Genomic DNA, 10,594 nt, shown 5'->3' on the forward strand with positions numbered 1-10,594 from the left:
GGGTGCCATGTTGCCACAGGACTTCCTTTTCAAGGCCCAGGATAGTGTTCCGGGCGGTGGCATGGGGCACGGGATATGTTTCCAGCCATCCGGTGGTTGCTTCCACCATTGTAAGCACATGGCGCTTGCCTTGGCGGGTTTGTGGGAGTGTGATATAATCAATCTGCCAGGCCTCCCCGTATTTGTATTTCAGCCATCGTCCTCCATACCAGAGAGGCTTGAACCGCTTGGCTTGCTTGATTGCAGTGCATGTTTCACATTCATGGATAATCTGTGCAATGGCATCAACAGTCAAGTCCACCCCTCGATCACGAGCCCAGCTATATGTTGCATCATTGCTTCCTTGGTGGCCTGAGGTGTCATGGGCCCACCAAGCTAGAAATAATTCACCCTTATGTTGCCACTCCAGATCCACCTGAGCCACTTCAATCTTAGCAGCCTGATCCACCTGCTGGTTGTTTTGATGTTCTTCAGTGGCCTGACTCTTGGGTACCTGAGCATCTACGCGATGTACTTTTACAACCAGGTTCTCCATCTGGGCAGCAATGTCTTGCCACAATGCGGCAGCCCAGATGGGTTTGCCTCTGCGCTGCCAGTTGCTCTGCTTCCATTGCTGCAACCATCCCCACAGGGCATTTGCCACCATCCATGAATCAGTACAGAGAGAGAGCGTTGGCCACTTTTCTCATTCAGCAATATCTAAAGCCAGCTGGATGGCTTTCACCTCTGCAAACTGACTCGATTCACCTTCTCCTTCAGCAGTTTCTGCAACTTGTTGTACAGGACTCCATACAGCAGCTTTCCACCTCCGATGCTTCCCCACAAGACAACAGGACCCATCAGTGAACAGGGCATATTGCTTCTCATTTTCTGGCAGTTTATTATATGGTGGGGCCTCCTCAGCATACGTCACCTCCTGCTCTGGCGATATTCTGAAATCTGTGCCTTCTGGCCAGTCCACGATCACTTCCAAGATTCCTGGGTGACTGGGGTTTCCTATTCGAGCCCACTGTGTGATCAGTGCGACCCACTTACTCCACGTAGCATCAGTTGCATGATGTGTACAGGGGATCCTCCCTTTGAACATCCAGCCCAGCACTGGCAGTCGGGGTGCCAGGAGGAGCTGTGCTTCAGTACCAACCACTTCCCAAGCAGCTCGAACCCCTTCATATGCTGCCAATATCTCTTTTTCAGTTGGAGTATAGCAGGCCTTGGATCCTCTGTATCCCTGACTCCAAAACCCTAGGGGTCGACCTCGAGTCTCCCCTGGTGCTTTCTGCCAGAGGCTCCAGGTAGGGCCATTCTCCCCGGCTGCAGTGTAGAGCACATTTTTTACATCTTGTCCTGCCCGGACTGGCCCAAGGGCTACAGCATGAACTATCTCCTGTTTAATTTGTTCAAAGGCTTGTCGTTGCTCAGGGCCCCATTTGAAATCGTTCTTCTTGCGGGTCACTTGATAGAGAGGGCTTACGATGAGACTGTAATTTGGAATATGCATTCTCCAAAAACCCACAATGCCTAAGAAAGCTTGTGTTTCCTTTTTGCTGGTTGGTGGGGACATGGCTGTGATTTTGTTGATCACATCCACTGGGATCTGACGACATCCATCTTGCCATTTTATTCCTAAAAACTGGATCTCCTGTGCAGGTCCCTTGACCTTACTTTGTTTTATGGCAAAGCCAGCCTCCAGAAGGATTTGGACTATTTGCTTCCCTTCCTCAAAAACTTCTGCTGCTGTGTTGCCCCACACAATGATGTCATCAATGTATTGCAGGTGTTCCAGAGCCCCACCCTGTTCCAATGTAGTCTGGATCAGTCCATGGCAAATGGTGGGGCTGTGTTTCCACCCCTGGGGCAGTCAATTCCAGGTGTACTGGACCCCCCTCCAAGTGAAAGCAAACTGTGGCCTGCACTCTGCTGCCAAAGGAATTGAGAAAAATGCATTAGCGATGTCAGTTGTGGCATACCACTTGGCTGCCTTTGACTCCAATTCATATTGAAGTTCTAGCATGTCTGGCACGGCAGCACTCAGTGGCAGCGTGACTTCATTCAGGCCCTGATAGTCTACTGTTAGTCTCCACTCTCCGACTTTCGCACTGGCCATATGGGACTGTTAAAGGGTGAGCGAGTCTTGCTGATCACTCCTTGGCTCTCCAGCTGACGAATCAGCTTATGGATGGGAATCTGTTGGTGCGATATTGCCGCCGGTGCACTGTTGTGGTAGCAATTGGCACCTGTTCTTCTTTGACCCTCAGCAACCCCACAACAGAAGAGTCCTCCAAAAGACCAGGCAGGGTAGACAGCTGTTTAATTTCCTCCGTCTCCAAGGCAGCTATACCAAAAGCCCACCAGTACCCTTTTGGGTCCTTGAAATACCCTCTCCTGAGGTAATCTATGCCAAGGATGCACAGATCCTCTGGGCCAGTCACAATGGGGTGCTTCTGCCACTCCTTCCCGGTTAAGCTTACTTCAGCCTCCAACACAGTCAGCTGTTGGGATCCCCCTGTCACTCCAGAAATACAGATGGGTTCTGCCCCTTCATAGCTTGATGGCATTAGGGTACACTGTGCACCGGTGTCTACTAAAGCCTTATACTCCTGTGGGTCTGATGTGCCAGGCCATCGAATCCACACAGCCCAGTACACCCGGTTGTCCCTTTCCTCCACCTGGCTGGAGGCAGGGCCCCTCTAGTCCCGGTCATAGCATTCGTTACTCACTTCTTGTAAATGCGAATCAAAAACCCCTTTATTGAGATCAGAAGCAAAATCAGCCCTTCTACCCTGTCTAGGGAACTGCTCACTGGAAATTGGAGCAGCAATTTTCCTGGAAGAACCACCTTTTGTAATTGTTTTTCCTTGCAACTCACGTACTCGTGCCTCTAGGGTCGAGGTAGGTTTTCCATCCCACTTCCTCATGTCCTCTCCATGGTCACGCAGATAAAACCACAGGGTGGCCCGTGGTGTGCATTCACTATATCTTCTCTCTTGAAGAGAGGGATGCTTACTCCTGATGGCTGAGATACTGGTCCGTACAGGTGAGGAGTAGGACCTCTTTGAATCGCTGGAACTCCCGGGATAATTTCTCAGCTAGCACGTCAGGCAGTTTCTCCACAGCCGCGACGCAGGCCCATAGGGAGGAAGAGAGACTTTCTTTGTAGTGTCGGAGTTGGCCAGCCAATTCATCCACCGTTGGTCCCTCTTCATCTTTCCAGGTCATTATTGCCAAAGAGTTTGCATACAATGATGGTGTGCTCCGCACAAACTTCCACCACATGGGCCGTGTGCACCGGACTTCATCTGGATCTTTGGATAACTGCTCATTGTTCAAGTCATTATGCATCACCTCCAGCACGGCTCATTCCCTCAGGTACTGGATACCTCTCTCCATGGTGGTCCACTTGCCTGGGTGACATATAACATCTTCCTTGAAGGGATACCTTTCCTTCTTTCCTTCACACCTGACAGGAGTCGCCTCCAGAGGCTGAGGGCTTGTGCCCCTTTTCCAATCGCTTTGTCAATGCCCCCTTCCCTAGAAAGGGATCCCAGCTGCTTGGTTTCCCTACCCTTTAATTCCAGGCTGCTGACCCTGTTATCCCAGCATCGGAGCAGCCAGGTGATGATGTGCTCGCCTGGATGACGACTAAAATCTTTTCGCATATCTCGCAGCTCACTCAGGGACAGAGATCGGGTTGTTACCATCTCATTTGTGGGTTCTGCCTCTTCCTCCTCCTGTTCTTGTGATGGCCCTGGTTCATCATCAGCCCTTACTAAACGAGTTGATTTCCTTGTGTATTTTTTCTTCTGTATAGGGGCGACTGATACTGGCACGGGTTGGTTCTCTGGTGTAGCCACAGCGCCTGTTGCCGGGACTGGCATAGCCACAGTGCCTGTCGCTGGCATAACTGCAGCACCTGTCACAGGGGCTGGCGTATCGGCAGTGCTCGTCACAGGGGCTGGCATAGCCACAGTGTCTGTTGCCGGGGCTGGCATAGCTGCAGCGCCAGTTGTTTTGTTGTCAGATCAAGAGACCTTCTCTTCCCCTTGAGGGTTCTGAATAGTGTTTAATACGGCTCGGTAGGCATGGGCCAGGCCCCAGCACATTGCAGTGATTTGTGTCTCCCTAGAACTGTCAGGATGACAGCATACTTTTTCCAAATGTTCTACTAATTTTTCAGGATTCTGCACTTGTTCAGGGGTGAAGTTCCAAAACACTGGAGGGGCCCACCGTCCTAGGCATTTGCCCATGCTCTCCTGGCTTCTAATGTGGATTACACAATAGGGATGTTTTCGTTGTTCTATTAAGAATAATAGCTCCTTAAACTTCAAAACCAAGGCTTCTTTCAGTATATGTTTTAGTTGTGCCCTTTCAATGCGTTGCACAATTCCTACAGCATATAGTGAGTCTGATACAATATTTAGTGGAGTTAGAGGCCATTCTCTAAAAGCCATGGTAATAGTGTGCAACTCGACTAATTGAGGTGAACCCTCAATTTGTTCTATTTTGTGCTGCCATTGACCTTGTTTTTTCCATGTGATGACTGCTTTTCCTGTTTTCCCTGAGCCATCGGTGAACACCGTTTGACCCTTAACCGGTTGCCACTGGTATAGTGGCGCCTCTTCAGTTTTTACATCATTATTGTAAAAGGTGAACATTTTATGAGGGGGGTGATGAGTATCAATTCTTCCACTAAACCCTGCTAAGGCCGTTTGAAGTTCTAGACTATTTTGTAAGCACCAATCTAAGTAGTCCTTTACGACAGGAAGGACAATGAGATGAGGCTCTTCTCCAGCCATTTCTACAATTCGTTCTCTGCCCTTTTTTATCAAGGCGGCGAACATTTCGATACGAGTAGCCAGGGTTTTCGCAGGTTGATGTGGCAAAAACACCCATTCCAACATTATGAGAGGGTCTATTCCTTTGTTCTCCCATTGTCCGATGATTGCTAGAGGCTGTTGTTTTTGGTTGCAGATATATAATTGTATGGGTAAATTTTCAAGTCGTCGGTGACATTGTTGTAGTGAGAGTTTTTCATTTATGATTCTCAGTGCGTTTTTTGCTTCGGTCGTCCATTGGCATGGTGCGTTAATATCGGTATCTCCTTTAAGTAGCTCAAATAAGGGTGTTAATGTGTAGTTATCAATATCACACTGCGCTCTAATCCAATTTATGTTTCCCAATAGTTTTTGTACATCATTCAAGGTTTTTATGTCTGCTGAAATGATCACATTTTGAGGTTGGATACTTTGTTGTAAGATTTTCCACCCAAGATATTTCCATGGTGCTTCCATTTGAATTTTTTCTGGTGCGATTTGCAGTCCTTTGCTTTGCAATGCATATTTTAAAACAGGTAGTGCTTCACGCACCATGGTGTTCGTGGGGCCTGCTAGTAAAATGTCGTCCACATAGTGATAGATATACATTTCTGGGAATTTTAGTCATACAGGACGTATGGCTTTAGCCACATATGTTTGACAGATCGTTGGAGAATTCTTCATTCCTTGAGGCAGGACAGTCCAGTGGTGTCTATCCATTGGCTCACCTCGGTTAATTTTTGGTACCGAAAACGCAAAACACGGTGCATCCGTAGGATGTAGTGGGATAGTAAAGAAGCAGTCTTTTAAGTCTACTATGATTATGTCCCAATTTCGGGGTATCATTGTTGGCGAGGGCAAGCCGGGTTGGAGCGCTCCCATTTCTTCCATAGCTTCGTTTATTTGTCTCAAGTCATGTAGCAGTCGCCATTTTCCACTCTTCTTTTTTATAACAAATACAGGAGAATTCCAGGGGCTGGTTGTAGGAGTGATATGTCCTTGTTGAAGTTGTTCTTTGACCAGTTCTTGAAGGGCAGCGACCTTTTCTTTGGGGAGCGGCCACTGATCTATCCAAATGGGTGTTTCTTTTTTCCAAATAAGTTTCATTGTCGGTCGCTCATCAATGGCCGCTACTGAAAATTTTCAGGGCAATTTAAGGTGAATCCGCATTGGGACATTACGTCTCGCCCCAACAGGCTCATGGGCAAATTTGTCACATATGGCCGTACAGTAAATGTAGACCCTTCTTGGGTATTGATACTGAGCAGGTGGGTGCTTTGAAAGGTTTGAGAAAGGCCGCCGACTCCAATCAAGCCCTCTGTGGGGGTGGCTAACAGCCAACTACGTGGCCGGTCCTTAAGAGCTAAGACAGTAACATCGGCTCCAGTATCCATTAAGACTGATAGCTGGGTACAAGAAGGAGTTGCGCGTGGGTTGTGTAATGTAACTGTAAGTGTCGGTCTTGTAGTGGCGATGTCTGTGGCCCAAAAAATCGCAGGAGGCCCTGTTGATCCGAATCCCGCGTTGTGCCGCGTGCGATTTTCAGCTCGCGGAACTGTAGCTTTAAACAGGATTAGTTGAGCAATTCTGGTTCCCTTAGGTATAAATACTGGGGGAGAAGGAGTCCAAACCATTGCTTGAATTTGCCCCTCATAGTTGGCATCAATTACTCCAGGCAAAACAAAACAGCCTGTTAAGGTGGTGCTTGATCTACCTAATAATAGTGCACTATATCCTTGTCCAATGGGTCCTTTCACGTTTAGCGGGGTTTTTTGCACATGGGATCCCCAAAGGGTAAGATCTGCTATTGTGGCGACATCCAGTCCGGCACTCCCTCTGGTCTGGGCAGCGAGGGTGCCCACGGGGACGATGTCTGTTGCTGTCACTGTTGCAGAAACCGGCCTCTCGGCCAGCATTGCCCTTGGCCGGAAACCTGGCGTTGGCCGTCCTTTCGGTCCGGGAGGCGGTGGAGCTTGTGTCATTGCGCGGCTCCGCCCCGCACTCCGCCTCCCGTTTCCCTGCCGTGCTGGCAGGGGTTGTCCTTCCGCATTATATTTCGAGCATCACTGGTTAGCCCAGTGCCACCCTTTTCCACATCGTGGACATAGGGTAGGAGGATTGGGAGCGGCACTTCGGCTGGCCCGCTGTGGGCAATCAGCAGCTAGGTGTCTGGTGGCATGACACCGATAGCATCGCCGTTCCCCATCGGTACCCCTCCCAATGTTGAGGGCTGCAGCAAACGCTCCTGCCAACGCGGCAGTATGATGTTCAATAGATCCGACTCGATTACAAGCCTCTACCATCTGCACCAGTGTGGCGTTTACAGGTAGCGCCTGCAGTAATTTTTTACAATCGTCCCCTCTGGACGCCGCCTCCCAAATCGTCTCCCCTGCCTGTTCCCAAGTTTTCACATCAAATACTGCAGAGACTGTAGAGGGAGCCCCTTGCTTTTGCAATAACTTCAGTAATAATTTTATTTTATATGCGTCATACTTCACTCCTCGTTTCGCTAATAGCTGCATTAAAAGTTTAACTATAGCTTCTTCTTCAGCTGATATGTTAGCTCCCATGATTACTGCCCAGCTGCTCACCTGTTTCTTAAGGTGATGTCCCGGGATTAAAGCCGCAGTCCTGCCGTCAGCTTGAGTCGTTCAGCTGGGTTCCCTCCGGACGCTACTTGCAGTGCTGCCTCCTCCGGATCACATCGGGGTCACCATTTGAAGGGAATGAGACACGGACTCCGCATATGAGTTCAGGCGAAGACCCTTTATTTTTACAATCTATCCCTTTTATAATATGATCTAGTGTTCACGAGCAAGCAAAACTTATTTCATTGGTTACTGCCTTACGTTCACGCGTCTCTTCCGCGCTGCTTATTGGTTCTTCAAGTTGGTGCACGCAACTTTTCTCTTTCAGAAACGTATCTAATCACATCCTTATTTTGCTGCCTCTAAGTTTCACAAACTTGTTTGTAACAAGCCTCAAGGGCACAGCTGCATCCCTTCAAACCTGTTTGTAACAAGCCTCAAGGGCACAGCTGCATCTCATCACAGTCAAACACAGCCTCATTTATTCCCACAGGTATAATTGCTAATTGTCTCCATGAGGTGGTACCTGAAGTACAGTAATGGCTTCATTACAGAACCCAAATACCAGATAGCACTCAAGGTCAGTGTTTTAATAACAAATCTCCCAGGCAAAACATCACTAATCACGGCAGAGCACAGCAAACTGCAACACCCAACACCAATCTTTAACATGTACTGCAAAAACAAGAGCATGGTGCAAATCAGGGAGACTAATACCGAGAGCAGATGAATCAATATTATGACCAGAAACTGTTAACAGATACAAATTCCTTAATACACTCTGATTAATCTGTTATTATCTCAAACCCTTCGTGTCCCATCTGGGTCACCAAAAAGGACTGTCGTGGTTTAACCCCAGCCAGCAACTATGCACTACACTCGCTCACTCCCCCCCAGTGGGGTGGGGGAGAGAATTGGAAGGGTGAAAGTCAGAAAACTCGTGGGTTGAGATAAGAACAGTTTAATAATTGAAGTAAAATGAAATAGAATGGTAGTATAATAATAATAATAATAATAATAATAATAATAATAATAATAATAATAATAAATACAATAATAATATACAAAGCAAGTGATACACGACACAATTGCTCACCACCCACTGACCGATGCCCAGCCCGTTCCTGAGCAGCGATCGCTCCCCCCCCCGGCCAACTCGCCCCAGTTATATACTGAGCATGACGTCATATGGTATGGAATAGCCCTTTGGCCAGTCTGGGTCAGCTGTCCTGGCTGTGCCCCCTCCCAGCTTCTTGTGCATGGGAAGCTGAAAAGTCCTTGACTGGTGTAAGCACTACTTAGCAACAACTAAAACATCAGTGTGTTATCAACATTATTCTCATACTAAATCCAAAACACAGCACTATACCAGCTACTAAGAAGAAAATTAACTCTGTCCCAGCTGAAACCAGGACAGACACTTGTAAGATAAGCTCCTGGATACTCACCTTTAGACAGCTAGGCCTTGGGAGAGCAGATATGTGGAGCCATGAGGATAAGAAAGTTGCAAGATGACCATTAGACCAGAACAAACTGACCTTGAAGGACATAGTATACATGATCCCAGAACTGAGTTTGCGCAGAAGTAAAGGTCAGTCAGTGAACACAGTGAAGAAGACTACGAGCCTTCATCTGAAGACCCCCAAAGACCACCTGAAGACCACCATGGAAGATGATTGTGCATGCGGATCGGACATTTACATATGTTAATAAGTTCCAGGAAAGCTCATGTTTATGTAGACGAATTCTCGGAAATCCTATGAATATGTATATTTTCATAGTATATAGTTACTGAAAGTCTATCAAGCCTTCGGAGCACTTATGGTGGAATTATCCCCAGTGCTGCCTGGCGCCACAATAAAGAATGCCTGCTTTCTAGAACTCCAAAATTAAGTTTTAGAGAGTGAATTATTTTGCTGCTTTCCGGTAACAAGGCCAATGAAAAGATGAAAAGGTGAAGGCTTATTGCTGTATAGATCCCTTTCAGTGTACTATGCTGGCCTCTACTTGCATGTCCACATACTGGCTTATGTTCCATAAATATAACATGGTAGCACTCCTACCCCCCCCAGATGGCTGTTGTTGGGGAATTTTTATTGTAACCCTTGAGGCGAATTAAACACATTTTTGCTCAAGTATAAAGAGATTTAATGAACAGTGCATTGGACAGAGTCCTACCGCCTTAAGCAGTTCTACAAGGAGTCTGCAAAGATGTGGCACCAACGGATTCCTTATATGCACTTGGGCCAGCACCAATAGTATTGTTACAAGTCAATACTGTGGCATTTCTTATCTTATCAGCAAGGGAATCTACATTCCCCTATATGGAGTTGTTCCGCCTTTGGTATTCCTGCTTCTGTTGTTTAACCTGGTTCTGCAGTTAGGCCTTCTTGCCCATCACACCAGGTCATTCCTTGGTCTCGAATTACCATTGCTGAGCAGTTACAGTTTGAATTTCCCCTTCATTGTCATCAGAGGACAAAGAGATATTCAGCCCCCCTCTATTCAATGGCTTATGTATGTGGTGAAAAAGGAAAATATTGAAATCCAGCACATGTTGCAAGGCTGTTAATATCAAGTGGGAGCCTACTTCTAGGATGGCTATGCAGTCATTGACGGGGTGCTGATAGCTTTTGAACGTAATGGGTGCTTTTTCCATGGCTGTATCAAATGCTACCGTGAAAATGACTAGAACCCTCTGGCTGTTGGGCCACCTTCAGGTATTTGTCTCAAAGGATACAGAAAAAGATGGACCACCTGAAGAGTCAGGCTTCAACATCAGATATATATGGGGGCACAGATGGACCACCATGAGAAAATCAGATAAGGAGCTTGCAGAATTCTTAGCCAGAACCAAACTGCCTAGGCCGCTGAACCCCAGAGACTCTTTAAGAGGCAAGACAAACACCATGTTTCTGTATTACAAATCAGCCCCTGATGAAAAGATGATTATTGTGCTTTTACTGCTCTATATCCCCTTATCAACAAAACAAAAAAAATGCCCTCCTTGGGCACCTTGAAGTTATTTTTGAGAATTACAGCACCCTGATGGCCTATTTTAGGATAGTCAAAGTAAAAGCATAACCACCTCAAAGGCTCTTCCACCCCCCCACTTCCTGTGAGGGTAAACAGCAAGCTAACTGGGGGGGGTGTGTGTGGGGGGTGTGTTGGCTTCCTTAGTTTCATTTGCATATG

The sequence above is a fragment of the Nipponia nippon genome, unplaced genomic scaffold (genome assembly GCF_047370975.1).
Source record: "Nipponia nippon isolate SJK-2023a ecotype South Korea unplaced genomic scaffold, ASM4737097v1 scaffold_33, whole genome shotgun sequence".
NCBI lineage: Eukaryota > Metazoa > Chordata > Aves > Pelecaniformes > Threskiornithidae > Nipponia > Nipponia nippon.